Genomic DNA, 14,337 nt, shown 5'->3' with positions numbered 1-14,337 from the left:
GCATAGAGAATGAGATAAAAATCCTAACAGTATGTACTTGAAAAGATGTAACCGTGAGTGATTGGACATTTGGTAGAACTGTGAATGTGCACTGTGGGGAGAGAAGTAGTCCAACCCCACTTTCTTGTCTGTCTCCATGTCTGGGGGTATAGTTGAAATGGAGGCCACCATGTGAAAGGGCTGCAGGTGAGGCAGTGTCTGATTGTGTGAGCCATGTTTCTGTTATTGCCAGAAAATTGAGGTTGTTTGAGAGGAAGAGGTTGTGTATGGAGGAAAGTTTGTTACAAACAGAGCGTGCATTCCAAAGGGCACATTTAAAGCACTTTGGAAGAGAGGGAAGACAGGTGATGCGTTCGAAGTTTGCTGGATTTCGGTAGCGTTCAGATATATGTGTGTGGGAGAAGTGTGGGGGACCTGGATTAGGTGATATATCACCAGCTAATAGAAGCAGGTAGAAAGAAAGATAAGAAAGATGATTGTAAGATGTGTGTCCTTTAGTTTCTGGCGACAGGTTGAGGCTGTTATAATTACTGAATTTAAATAGGACAAAAGTTCATGAGTGTTAACTAGAGGTGAGTGAAGTAATGAAAGGTCAATGTGGACAGAGGTGTGTGTTACAGGAAGGGTGAAGGAGGATATAGTTATAAAGATAATGCCATGAAAGGAAAGCAAAAAAAATAATTTGCATGTTTAGAAAGGTATTTAGAAAGAAAATAGCAACAAATGCGGGAATTTAAAGAATTACCTAGTTGCAATGTCCTGTGCAATCAAAGTAGCAGAGTAGATCTGCAGCAGAGTAGATTTTTTTCTAGAGGTCTTCAATTGTTGTTCGGTGTTTGTTCAACTGTCTTGTTTAACTGTATTTTCTAAACACTTTGTGAGAAAAACACTTAGCGTAGAAAACACATGTCTCCCCCCACATACGTCTTATCCAGACTATTACATATTTTTTAAAAAAATACAGGTACAGTTGCAAAGATCAGAATAAGAGGGTGAGATGAGATGTTCAGTTCTTGTACATACCTGGGGATAGACCAGATGAACAATGGTTAGCAGTTAGCATGTTGTCTTGTTTAATTGTATTTTAACTGTATTTTCTAAACACTTTGTGAGAAAAACACGTCTGCCCCCACATACGTCTCCCCCAGACTAGATAGTAAGTTATATTATATGGCACCTAAATCCCCCCTTTCTTCTATGGAAGTAAGCAAGTTACCTTAGCCATCAGGAAATGTGCTCTGCATTGTACAGTGGCTACCATGGACTGCAGGGGCGGGCTGGGCCGGGGGGAAGGGGGGCACAGGCCCCCCGGGCCGCTCAGAATCACGGCTGTTAGGGCCGCCCACCCCCCGGAAGTAATATAATTGATGACGCGTCCGTCAGCCCGCGCCTGATGGACTGGGTGGTAGTCGTCTTGCCGAATAGGAGAAATTCAACAAGATAGATTTAGACACTTTTTTAGGTTTTCTATTAACAGTTGTACCTTATCATGGAGCCGGTTGGTCGCATTGCTCCCTTAAGAGCAGCAATCTCACTGTCAGAAAGTTAAGTGACGTGAATTAAAGTTCCGGCATTCACTTGTGTCGCAAATGTTTCCTTTCACTTTCTCTGTAAGTCTACATTTACTACATATCACCATAACAACTATCGGCAAATTTATCTTGTCGGAATTCTCCTTTTCGGAAAGTCGTACCTCACCCTATATACTGGCCCGCAGGGACAGGGCAATATATTATGCACTGCTCACCATCGACTGGGCTTCGGTGGTAGTCGTGTCATTGACACTGACAATGCTGACATACTTTACAATGACTAAAAAATAGCGATTACTATAAGACTGTCAACATAGAAATATCGACTTACCATGCAATAGACAGGGAAAATTTCTGACACCTTTAATTACCTCCATCTGTAAAATGCGACTTGGAGAATTATCTACACTTACAAATTACATCACTGGTAATGGTCAGACTGAAAATGGTGCTTTTAAAGTGGCAATGGGCGGAACCACCGCCTGCATTACATTATACAGACGGCAGGTCCCACCATTGCAGCTTTAAAAGCACCGTTTTCAGCCTGATCATTACCATTAGCAGTGATGAATATTCCGCAAAAGAGTTTTGAAAATTTCACTCATCTCTAATTGAGTGTGATTACTGTCTTTCCAAGGCATTTTTCTTCATATTGCCTTTAACCCGTTTCTTGCAACTAAGTTCCTGTTTAATAGAGCTAGGTTATTTGATAGCTGTGATTATCACTGAAGGTCATTTATAAAGCACACCTGGTGCACACATCAAAATATCTTAGTTTTGTACTAGTGTATCTTCAAGATGCAGCCTACTCACCACACTTTACATGAACTATAATCTGCACTGTTGTGCTAATCGTTAGCATACCCTAAAGTATGGCACAAAATACACAGACCCACAGTTTGAAGAGAATATTGACCAACAGTGTAAATTACCACTTTGTTTCTATTTTTCATGTGCACCTAGATATGTGCTTCTCCACAGATTGAGATCTAAAGGCCACCCGCGCTGAGTTTGTACAAAACAGTCGTTTAACGAATTGGAAATGTATATGCACCCCCTCCACACAGCAAGATGCCCTTAAAAAATTGCTTTACTTTTAACGTGGAAAGAAATATTCTCAGTATATCATCAAAAGTTCTGAACCTGAAAGCCAAAATAGGGCTTCATTGTGCATGAACTCTACCACAAGTATACTCTGATAAGGCGCCTGAGGGGTGGATAAATCAGTATTGCAGCCACCACCACTACCACCGCGAAGTCCCATAGCACCCGCATGGGCTTCTCCTGCACTAGTTAAACCACTGGCAAAAAATAACTCAAGTGTGTGTAGAAACCAATACATGCAGTTTAGCTCTCTGTATTTATTTTGCTTCACTCTTTCAAGTATGGGTAACAAGGATGTCAGAAGAAGTGCCTCAGAGGTTCTTTCAGCACAGCACAGGTCTACTTATCACATGTCGGCCTATGCCCAGAAACACATTAGGCTTGTGCATCACAAGGCATGGGAGAGCAGGACCAGCATTACTATCAGCTTCTCCTGTTTCAGAGTATCAGAAGGAGAACTGTCTTTTATTTCAAGTCATCAAGGAAGCAATGATGGGTAACTACATCAGGAAACACATAATAAAGATAATTTTTACTTATTAATGTTTAAGTCTGTTCTGGTTTACTTAGCAAAAGATCTGTGTCTATCCCAATCATGTTTAATCCATTTAAGAGAGCAGGGTTTTTACCCCTACATGACAAATTCAAATGGCACATTTTGCAATGTGTCAATTTAAATAGTTATAGCTTTTTTTATTTCTTATTACAGCAACAACAACAAAAAACAAAATAAACTAGCGCTTCTGTGACAGCTGTATGATCTCATTAAAAAAGTGTTCCTAAAATAGCCAAAATCTGAAGCTAATGTTAACAGCTGGCAAAATACGCTTATCACTCAGGAGGTGTATGACAATCCTTCCTTTGGAAAAAAACCAGTCAGTAAAATCTTCAATATTCATAACGAGATGTAGAGTCAATAGAATCCCTCAAAAAACATATTTTCCTTTTCAGCTATCTAACTTTAACCAAGGATCCTTAGAGTTCCAACATGTGGAGAAAACAAAAATAAATCAATTTACTGTGCTGTCTTTGGTCCAAGCCATAATGGTCCTATCGGGAGCATTGTTTATATTTTTATGGACCTTACTGAGTACATAAATAATGTGCATGGATGGATCTTTAATAGTAAGGAATGTGGCCTCCTCCTCACCAACAGTTCTATTATTTTTAAATGATTCAATAAGCCAATCAATCTTTGTATCAGTTGGATAGTTGTTCATCATTTTATAGGAATTCCCTTATACCCTTCATTAAGTTGTCTTAATATTGCCTCCTCATACCTAATAGGATCTATAACTACAACCCCCTTCCCTTATCTGCTGATTTCATTATAATGCTGGTTAAAGAATGCCTTCAAAATATTGGAAAATTCTCTCAAATCTCTCAAACAATCCAATTCTAAAATCAAATCTCCACCAGAAACATTTGATATATAGGAGATCTCCCAATCTTAAAAATAAAAAAAGCACTACCAAACATAAAAGAAACAAAATACATATAGACTACAGGGTTTCATAAGTGTGGGTTGTATACTGTAATAATAATGTCAGAAAGGATTTGGAATTAACCACACCTAAATATTTTATCACTTGTCAAATGAAAAACGTTGTCTATTTAATAGAATATCATTGCATCTCCTCTAGAGCAGCCTTGTGGAACATATTTGAGATATTAAAATGGAATGACTCTCTGAACCTTTTTTTATCTCATTTTAAAACTGTACACAAGTGTTCAGAAAAACATATAATCATTTTAGGGATATTCAACATATACTAAACCACTGGATACATAGACTAGCACAATCAGAGATTTAGTCAATATATAAGTTGAATACACTATCTCCTAATGGCCTCAGCCCTCGATTTTGAGTTGAAAGGGATTCTTAACTAATAAACATTTTATTCATTGTCCAAAGTTGGGTGTATAGTTTATGGGTATGCCAGAAGGATTTTTTTCACTATGGGATTTATATATATTTAAGCATGGTATATAACTCTACAACTTACTGTATTGGAGTATATCTATACCGAGTGTGATGGAAAACCTCAAGACAGCTGTGTAGAGTTTATTTTATTAAGCATGTTTAGCATATATATATTAATTAGTTTGTTAGTATAACATAGGTTAACATTGTTATATAACATTGGTAAAGTTAGTTGGGGCAGTTCGCATAGGTCTTAAATGTTTAATTAGGTCAGGAAAAGGTTAGTTAAGCTAGATTAGAGTATAATTTTATAAAGGTTAAGGGTACGAGATAGACTGGTAATCAGTTTCTATTGTTTCACTAGCCCAGTGTTCTGAACTGATGGAGAGATATAGTTAAGTTGAATTTATCCGTTATTTCAGTTAGTTAAGATCTGGGGTTTCATGATGTATAGCACTGATCTGTTGACCTCACAATAAAATCGTATTGTACCATAATCCTTGTGTCAGTCAAGCTATCAAAGTACCCATATACTCACACCTTGTATGAAGTATTTTTGCCACTACTGGCATACTGATGTCATTGATATTGGCACTATTGCTCACAAGCTGTACACTGTTGTTATAGACATGCTATTTATGGTATTATCTCTGATTTTTATTTACCTAATATATGGTTATCATGTTTTCTGCTATAATGTGATCATTAAAAATATTAATGATAATAAGAATGGAAAGGTATCTTTGAAGTTGATCCTGTGATGTATATCAGTGTTGTGATTTAGTAAAGCCATGATACAAGGTTCATAGTTTGTAATACATTACTTTTAATCCAGTTCCTTTGTTTTTTTTTATTTATAAATTCATACATTGAAGTCCTTTTCTGGCTTTGGTCGGGTTACCATAGAAACACAAGGCAGTGTTTACATGTATTTTTTAAACAAATAGATTCCCTTATGGCTTTGGTTAGATTACTATGGAAAAGTGACTTACTTCTGCAAGGAATAAACAAATACTCCATATTTGTAATGGAGTTCTCAGGGTAACCAGGTGGCTGAGCCTATAAAAATGTGTTTAAGTATATCAGTAGACGAGTTTTATTTATTTTTTATGAAGTTTGATTGTAAGTTTATTAAATTCAATATTTGAATGAATTTATACCGACAGGATAAATGGTCCTTTCTGATTGGTCACGCTCATTCTTAAAAAACAGAAGTAACCACTACTTCCACATTTGCCTATGTAAAGAAAATTCTTAGTTGAAATATGTTAGAATTGATCATTGGGGACTAGCAGACTACATCGGCTTTGTAATCCATTACCCAGATGAAAAGCAGTGAAGATTGCCCCAGACTCAATCTTTTCTCACTGCATTTCTGAGCTGGATTTCTGGTAGGAGTGACTGCTTAACCCCAATAGGGGACATTGTATATGATATATGATGTAAGCTGGTTTTTTTAGATTCTTTTATGTGAGTGTATGGATTTAGACTTTAATACTTTTTTTTAACTCAATAAAAAAATTGTAAAGTTTGCATACAAAAAAACATACCAAAACATTCACAGCTCAAATAGCAGATAAGCATAATATTTACAATGAACATAAATGAAGTAAGAAGAAGTAATGAAAAACAAAAATAGAACCCAAGGAAACAAGAGACAGTGGTGAGGCACAACTAAAGGGAAAGAAGTGAGGGAGGAGTGAGGGAAGTGAAGGAGACATCACCAGGATTGTTCCTAGAAAGGGGTTCAACAAAGTTCAATAGGGTCCATCATATGGATGGCCCGAATGGGAAAAGGAGAACACCAACATAACCTAGAGGGCGAGACCGGGACCAAGTGGGTTGCATGAAAGTCACGTCAGGCAAACTACTTGATCAGGAGAGAGGTTGATGAAGTAGAATACTTAAAATTGTTTTCATTACATAGCTATGCTGAATAGCTATAATTTTGGAGATAGGTGGAGGAACCGGGTTATTCCAATGCTGAGCAATAGCCGCTCTAACGGCGATTAAGATATGGCTGGCAACATACCTGTGATGTGCTGGGAAATCAGGAGGATATAGCTGAAGAAGAGACAGAGAAGGTTGTGGAGTGATGGCCATAAAAATTACTTGTCGGATTAGCCAGAACACTTCATCCCATAGTGGTCTGATCGTGGGACAGGTCCAAAAAATATGGAAAAGATAACTGGCTTCTCCACACTATCTCCAGGAAAACTTGGATACTGTAGGTCAAATTTTATGCAATTTATCTGGGGTGTAGTATGATCTATGGATCATCTTGACAAGCATCTCCATGTGGTTGATGCATCTTGACTTTGTGTACATTTTCTTGAAGATATGTTCCCAGTCCTTTTTCGTCAGGGAGTAAGCGAGGTTAGATTCCCATTGTACTTGGGCTTGCAAGTTACATTGGTCAGGGGTTGTCAGAAGAAGCTGATACCAGGCAGATATACCCCCGGAGAAGTCGTCTCTCAATTTAGGGTGAAACAAACGTCCAAGCCATTCTAGGGCAGTTACTTCTCCACCCAAACCGCAATGCAATTGCATAAAACTGATTGAGTAACTGATGGGGGAACAAAGCTGGTATGGATTGGAACAAGTACAGCATTTTTGGCAAACGCATCATTTTTAATGCAGCTATCTTACCGAGCCACGAGACCTCAAACTCCGCCTACAAATTGGTGAGAGTTGTGAAGTGCTGCAGGAGTGGGGAGTAGTTACATTCCGTGAGGTTCCCAGGAGTTCTCAAAGGTAGTCAGTATTTTCACATTGACTACCCTTTCAGTCATTCATACATCAAGAAAAGGGGAAATGATAGAGAAAAAAATGTATCAGTGTGTTCACAACAACCTTATGTCGGTGGAAATGACCATACTAATGAAATTCAGCAAATTGTTTTCAGGGAAAGAGAAAATCTATTAGCAATCCAAAACATTTTTTTCATCATAGTAACCCAGAAATGTTTTGTAAATAAGGACGAGGAGACACCCAATTTTACAAATTATGGATAAAGAAAGGTGAAAGCATATCTGAATTTCAGACTGTGCTCTACTAGAAACTTTGCAGAAGAAGCTAGACCAAAAGTACCCAGATTTGCCACTAAAAAATCTGGTTACGGATTTTATTGGTAATTGATCAATTAACAGTGTAACCTTAAATTAACCACAACTTGCTACATGGGCTTATGAGACAAAAGAACGGATTACAAAATTATACAAACCACAGTAACTCTTTTATTAACAACACTGTGAGACAGTTTGAAATTATGAGGAAACAGAACGTGTCTGTAATAATGATATGCAAATCAAGTTTAACAATCAAACACAGATGTAATCTGTTGCAATCACCCTGGGACTATAAAAACAGCAGGGTAAACACTTTTCATTCATTCCTTGAAAAAGTCAGGTCATTGAGGAAACGCATTTGAGGCCCCCAATAGTCATCTTCACTAGAGACTCCTGAATTTACAGCTCTAGCAAGACTTTTAAACCTTAAGCTTTACTTTATCTGGCTAAAAGTAGGTTGAACCTTAAACGTGCCAATAAGGTACTTGTTGAAACTTACTTGTTTAGTCACATTTGTTTCCCCAGCTACTAACTTGCCTGTGGGCGGGAGAGGACATCCCCAAACATGGGAGAAGAGATCCTGAACCACTGCGAGGACATCATACTGAGACCCTCAACAGAGGACATCACGACATACCCCTCCACGTGTTCCTCACACCTTTAAGGTAATTGCAAACACCCCACACCACACAGGGGCCGACACTCAATGTATTTGTATTTATACCTACATGACAGCACAATCAGCTATCCTGCAATCAGCTAGACCAGGGGTCCTCAAACTTTTTAAACAGGGGGCCAGTTCACTGTCCCTCAGACCGTTGGAGGGCCGGACTATAGTAAAAACAAAAACTATGAACAAATTCCTATGCACACTGCATATATCTTATTTTGAAGTGAAGAAACAAAACGGGAACAAATACAATATTTAAAATGAAGTAAAGTTAAATCAACAAATTTACCAGTATTTCAGTGGGAACTATGGGCCTGCTTTTGGCTAATGAGATGGTCAATGTCTGGTTCCAGTGTATGTGTGCCCAGGGTGTCTGTACCAGTGTATGTGTGCCTATTGTGTGTACCAGTGTATCTGTGCCCAGTGTCAGCGTGCCAAGTGTCTGTCCCTTTGTATGTGTGCCTAGTGTGTGTACCAGTGTATGTGTGCCTAGTGTGTGTACCAGTGTATCTGTGCCCAGTGTCAGCGTGCCAAGTGTCCGTACCTGTGTATCTGTGCCCAGTGTCAGTGTGCCAAGTGTCTGTACCTGTGTAAGTGTGCCCAGTGTGTCTGTACAAGTGTATGCATGCCTAGTGTGTGTACCAGTGTATGTGTGCCCAATGTCAGCGTGCCAAGTGTCTGTTCTTTTGTATGTGTGTCCAGTGTCATCGTGCCAAGTGTCTGTACCAGTGTATCTGTGCCCAGTGTCAGTGTGCCAAGTGTCTGTACCTGTGTATGTGTGCCCAGTGTGTGTACCAAAGTAAGTGTGCCCAGTGTGTCTGTACAAGTGTATGCGTGCCCAGTGTGTCTGTACAAGTGTATACGTGCCCAGGATGCCTGTCCCAGTGTATGTACCAGTATATGTGTACCAGTATATGTGTGCCCAGTGTAAGTGTGCCCAGTGTGTGTGCGCCTAATGTATATATCAGTGTATGTGTGTCCCTGTATTTCTTGAAAATTACTCACCTTAAGATTCCTAGCTGTTGTACAGGACGGCAGGACGCAGCCACAGGTCAGAAGAAGTGGGCCCCACCGCGGAGTTTGAACAGGAGTGGCCATCAGACGTGAGGTAGGGGCTGTGCACTGTATCAATAGACTGCACAGTCCCCACTTTGAAAAGGAAGCAAGGAGAGACTAGGGCGCGCTGCACATTCATTCATTCATTACTTAGGCAGACTCTGCGCCCATCCTCCCGCGTAGTACACCTGCACCAAGCGCTGACGTGCGCGCTGCGTGTACTTGGGGGGAAAAATGCCTGAGACTGCCTCTTGGCGGCGCTGCAGGGTACCCCTCCCTCCCCCTTGCGCCGACTGCCGGCACACACGCCGAGTGTATTTGAAAAAAAAATCCGGCGCTGCTGACAGGTGAGATGACAGGTGCCAGGTGCCCCCCCTTGGTGACAGGTGACAGGTGCCACGGGCCCCCCCTTGGAGAGAGGGGGGCCCGTGGCACGTGCTCCCTGTGCCCCTCCTTGATCCGGTCATGCCGGCGGGCCATATAAATGTCCTCAGCGGGCCGCATGTGGCCCGCGGGCCATAGTTTGAGGACCCCTGAGCTAGACGCTGACACAAAGTCCATAGCCATTCACTTGATTGTGATCTAAACATAAGACTGAGACAAAAGAAAACATCACCATTGCAATATTTGTTCAGGGAACTATGCAAACAAGATTGTTACATGAAATATCTGCACAAAGCATCACATTGTTTATGCATTTGAGATATCTTTAGTTCTACCACGGACAGTGCACACACTGTCCCATCAAAAGCACACATCAAACCATCGCATCAGGACACATCTATATTAAAACTTCTAATAAATGATGAGAGTAGTCTGAGATCCGTTTATAGAATTATAAAAATTATATATGTAAAATTACCCCAATCCCATTTGAATAAATAGTACCCCATTCATAATAAATATATAATACATTTTGTTGGCTGCCTTAAAAAAACACCCAAAATAAATACTTACCTGGCATCTTCATCCTGTCTTGCTCCAATGTAATACAATGGGGAAAAATAAAACACATGGAATGGGGAGAGCATGGTGGCTAAGTGGTTAGCACTTCTGCCTCATAGCACTAGGGTCATGAGTTCAATTCCAGACCATGGCCTTATCTGTGAGGAGTTTGTATGTTCTCCCCGTGTTTGGGTGGGTTTCCTCCGGGAGCTCTGGTTTCCTCCCACATTCCAAAAATATACTAGTAGGTTAATTGTCTGCTATCAAATTGACCCTGGTCTGTGTGTTTGTGTGTGTGTTAGGGAATCTAGACTGTAAGCCCCAATGGGGCAGGGACTGATGTGAGTGAGTTCTCTTTACAGCGCTGCGGAATTAGTGGCGCTTTATAAATAAATGATGATGATGATGACACACTGCTCCTGTGGAGCACCTGATGCAAGCTGATTGAAGGCCTGAGTGCCCATAGGCAATCAGTATTGGTCTCTTATCTTGTCAAGAGCAGTTCATCGTTCCAGGTGGTTTTTTTTTCTTTTCCAATTGGATTATGTTGGACCTAGACAAGTAAGTATTTATTATGGGTACTTTCTTTTTTTACGGTGGCACCATATACTTAGATTGGGAGATCGGAAGCATGAATTAATAATATGATCTGGGACACTAATATTTTAAGCCATTTGAATGAGGAATCAGCTGATATATTAATTAAGTCCAGTGCTATTCAGCTTTGGTCCAGTCAGCTCTAGGACATTTATAAGCAGCTTGATGTAGTAGCACTGGCCTGAAAGATAAAGTATGGCAAAAGCAGAAGTTTTCCATCTGTTTTTATCATTTACTATTGCCCAAACCGTATGCAATTTAGGTGTTTTAAATCCGCCACACATTGCATGGGGTTTGAGGTTTCAGCCTTCATACCACAAGATAATAAATCTTGTGGTTTGGGTCTGCAAACCAAATTCGTTGTGTGGTGGTTTTAAAACTACACTTTGATACATTCCGCCCATAATCTGGTTCTCTGATAAAAAAACAGTTTAATTACCTCTGGATAAGAGTATAACAATTGTGCACAGAACATGTGCTTCTCTTTTGTACCTAAAATTAATTGTCATTTATTCCTGTAAAGTGACTTTATTATGTGCTGCAATGTTACAGCACCTAGGGGAGAAGGCCACACAACTGAAATTCCCTTCCCAACAACCCAACTACTCACCCGGTTCCAAGAGGCCACTAGGAGAGGCACCTTAACTTTTACATGGTGGTCCATCTGCATCTGCAAGCTACTAGCTCTACCACAGGCCTCTGCCTGTGGCCTGGGACCCCGGCCTTTAAGCATTCCTGGGTACGCAGGACTTTTATTGTCCTTTCAGACTTAACTGAGGGGGATGAGATTAAAACCTCACAGCCTAAAGTTTATTACTCACAAGGGACAGAGTGTCCAACTACACAAGGGCCTAGTACCCTTCTAACCAATCAGGGCCTAACGTCCCTGTGAAGGAGTTCCTATATCGCCACTGATGACGCAGTCGTGGTGGGCGGAGTTTGACCCACGCATAATGGCCGCTAGCATTCCACTGCTGGTTACATGCGCCGAACTTATGCGCAGATTAAGGTATGAACTAGCTGAAAGGCAGAGCATTTCAATCAAAGAAATTTTCTCTCATATATGGCTCCACAGTAAGTTTGGTTCAAACAAAGAAAAAACATGTGCTCACAGGATAGGAAGTCATAGCTAAAAAACACAGAGCAGTGAGTCATCATTGCAGGCAGTGTCCAGTTGCGTGGGTGTGGTAAAGGTCACAAGCCCCACCTGAAGCAATGCATTCTGGGTAAAGGTTTATAAGCCATTGAAACAGGCAATAGAATTCTCTTTCGATCACACCACATACACACTTGGAAGTTGGGGACTTCTCTTACACCTGGAGCCCACAGGACACACACACTCCACAGTAAGCTTATACCTTATCTGTTTGTTATGTTTATCTTCTTATATCTGTCTGTATAACTTTTCTTGCTTGCATGTATTTCTATTAACTTTCCTTTGCATATTTATCTGTTTATTTACCTTATATGTATTCTGTCTGCAACTTATAATAAACTTTGCTTGCACATATATGTAAAGTTTATATCTATTTTCTATTAACTTTCTGAATCTTTAAGTAACCTTTTCACACATACTTTACAGAGGCTAGCTTCTCAGGAATGCTTGCTATCTACACTACAATGGATTCCCATCCCCCATCTTTCTCTCTAGGCAGGACCACATGGTACACATGCATTATGCACTCTCTCATTTATCTCATATCTTTCTCTCTCTCTCTCTTGCTTACACATTTAAACGTGCACAAACATGTGCTTGCTTACACATTTAAACATGCACGAACATGTGCTTGCTTACATATTTAAACATACACGAACATCTGCTTGCTTAAAACACTTTCTTTCTCCCCCTTTTTACATCTATACACACACAACACACAAAAGAGCAATACTGACCATACACAGATATATATTTCTGACTTACAGCATATACACTGGTACATATAAATATATACACAAACAACAGAATAGGATATTATATACTTACTTCTGAAGTTTTAGCATTGTCTGTTTAATCTATAATGTATTATCTGTATTGTATGTATGCATTTATGTACTGTATATTTGATTATCTTTGTAAAGTAAAAGACATGTATCTTTATGCCTGTTTTGTTTGTTTAGATAACTGGAATGAATAGAATGAATGTATGTTTATATAGATAATGTAGTATAGTGAGGTAAATGATAAATTGGTATTTATTTAGCTATTAACACACAATGGTGGGCTATTGGACGTGGAAGTCAATAGATGTGTAATATATAGGCGATATATATAGAGCCTTGTCAAACACAGGGATTGCATAAGTCGCTCTTACAGATTTCTAGTTGGGATGCGCAAGCATAACAACTGGGATACCTTGTTTATGGTTGGCATGGTATTAGGCGAAAGCTCAAAAGGTTGTATGAAATAATGCCTTTAAAGTACATCTGAGATGTCAAAGGTGCGTATTATTCGACGTGACTAAAATAGCGAAAAAGACGCAAATTGCATTATATCCCAATAATTAATGAGATTAGTTATTAATAAGATCAAAGGCATTGTATCATTATTATGACGGATCTCAGGATCCTATTACTGACCCTCTAAATTATTCAAGGCCTAATGCCCTCCTAAACTATTCAGGCCCTAAACTAAAGGGTCCTAGAGCCATCCTAACTATTCAGGGCCTTGCGCCCTTCCTAACTAATCCGGGCCTTACACCTGCCTCAAACTGGGGCCATGGGGCCACCTAAACTTAAAAAACGCCCGCTAGACCTTAAGGACCTAATGCCCAGTAAACCTAAGGGCTTTATGTCCTACTAAATTACTGAGAGCTTGATGCCCCCTCAACTTTGGGCCTGTGCCCCTCTCTTTGTAGGGCCTGGTGCCTCCTCTTTATATGACCTGGTGCCTCCTTTATAGGGACTGGTGCTCACTTTTTATAGGGCCTGGTGCCCCTTCTTTATATGCTTACAACCCTAATTGCTGGACGGGCCTTGTGCCGATTTGGTGCCTGGGCCTTGTGCCCGCTATGAGTATAAAGAGAACTGAGAGTGTGGGTTCGGGTGGGGGACGGTAGAGGGGTGCCCACAAGGGACCTACTTGTACTCTGATGTCCCCCACTGTTCCACTACCAGCCGCCGTCCTCATGGGCTTCCGCAGGGCTTCTTCTCCAGGTCTATCTTCGGGAAGCAAGGGCTTACAAGGGCTTCCTGCTTCCTACGGCTTGCTTGAAGTCTTTTGACAGGCTTCTCTTCTTGTTCTGGCGGTCTGGCACTGTTCAGCGTCTTCTTCGCTTTAGTGCCGCTCAGCACCAGCCTCTCTCTTATGTCTCCACTGTTGGTCTAAACACTGTAGTGTGTGCGCCGACTTAAATAACCAGTGGCGTCATTGCAATACCGCGTAATGCCAGTCAGGGCTCTCTGCTGCACCAAACGAACAACATAGGCAAACCGAGGGTGGGT

The sequence above is a fragment of the Mixophyes fleayi genome, chromosome 1 (genome assembly GCF_038048845.1).
Source record: "Mixophyes fleayi isolate aMixFle1 chromosome 1, aMixFle1.hap1, whole genome shotgun sequence".
Lineage (NCBI taxonomy): Eukaryota > Metazoa > Chordata > Amphibia > Anura > Limnodynastidae > Mixophyes > Mixophyes fleayi.
This window is presented reverse-complemented; position numbering follows the sequence as displayed.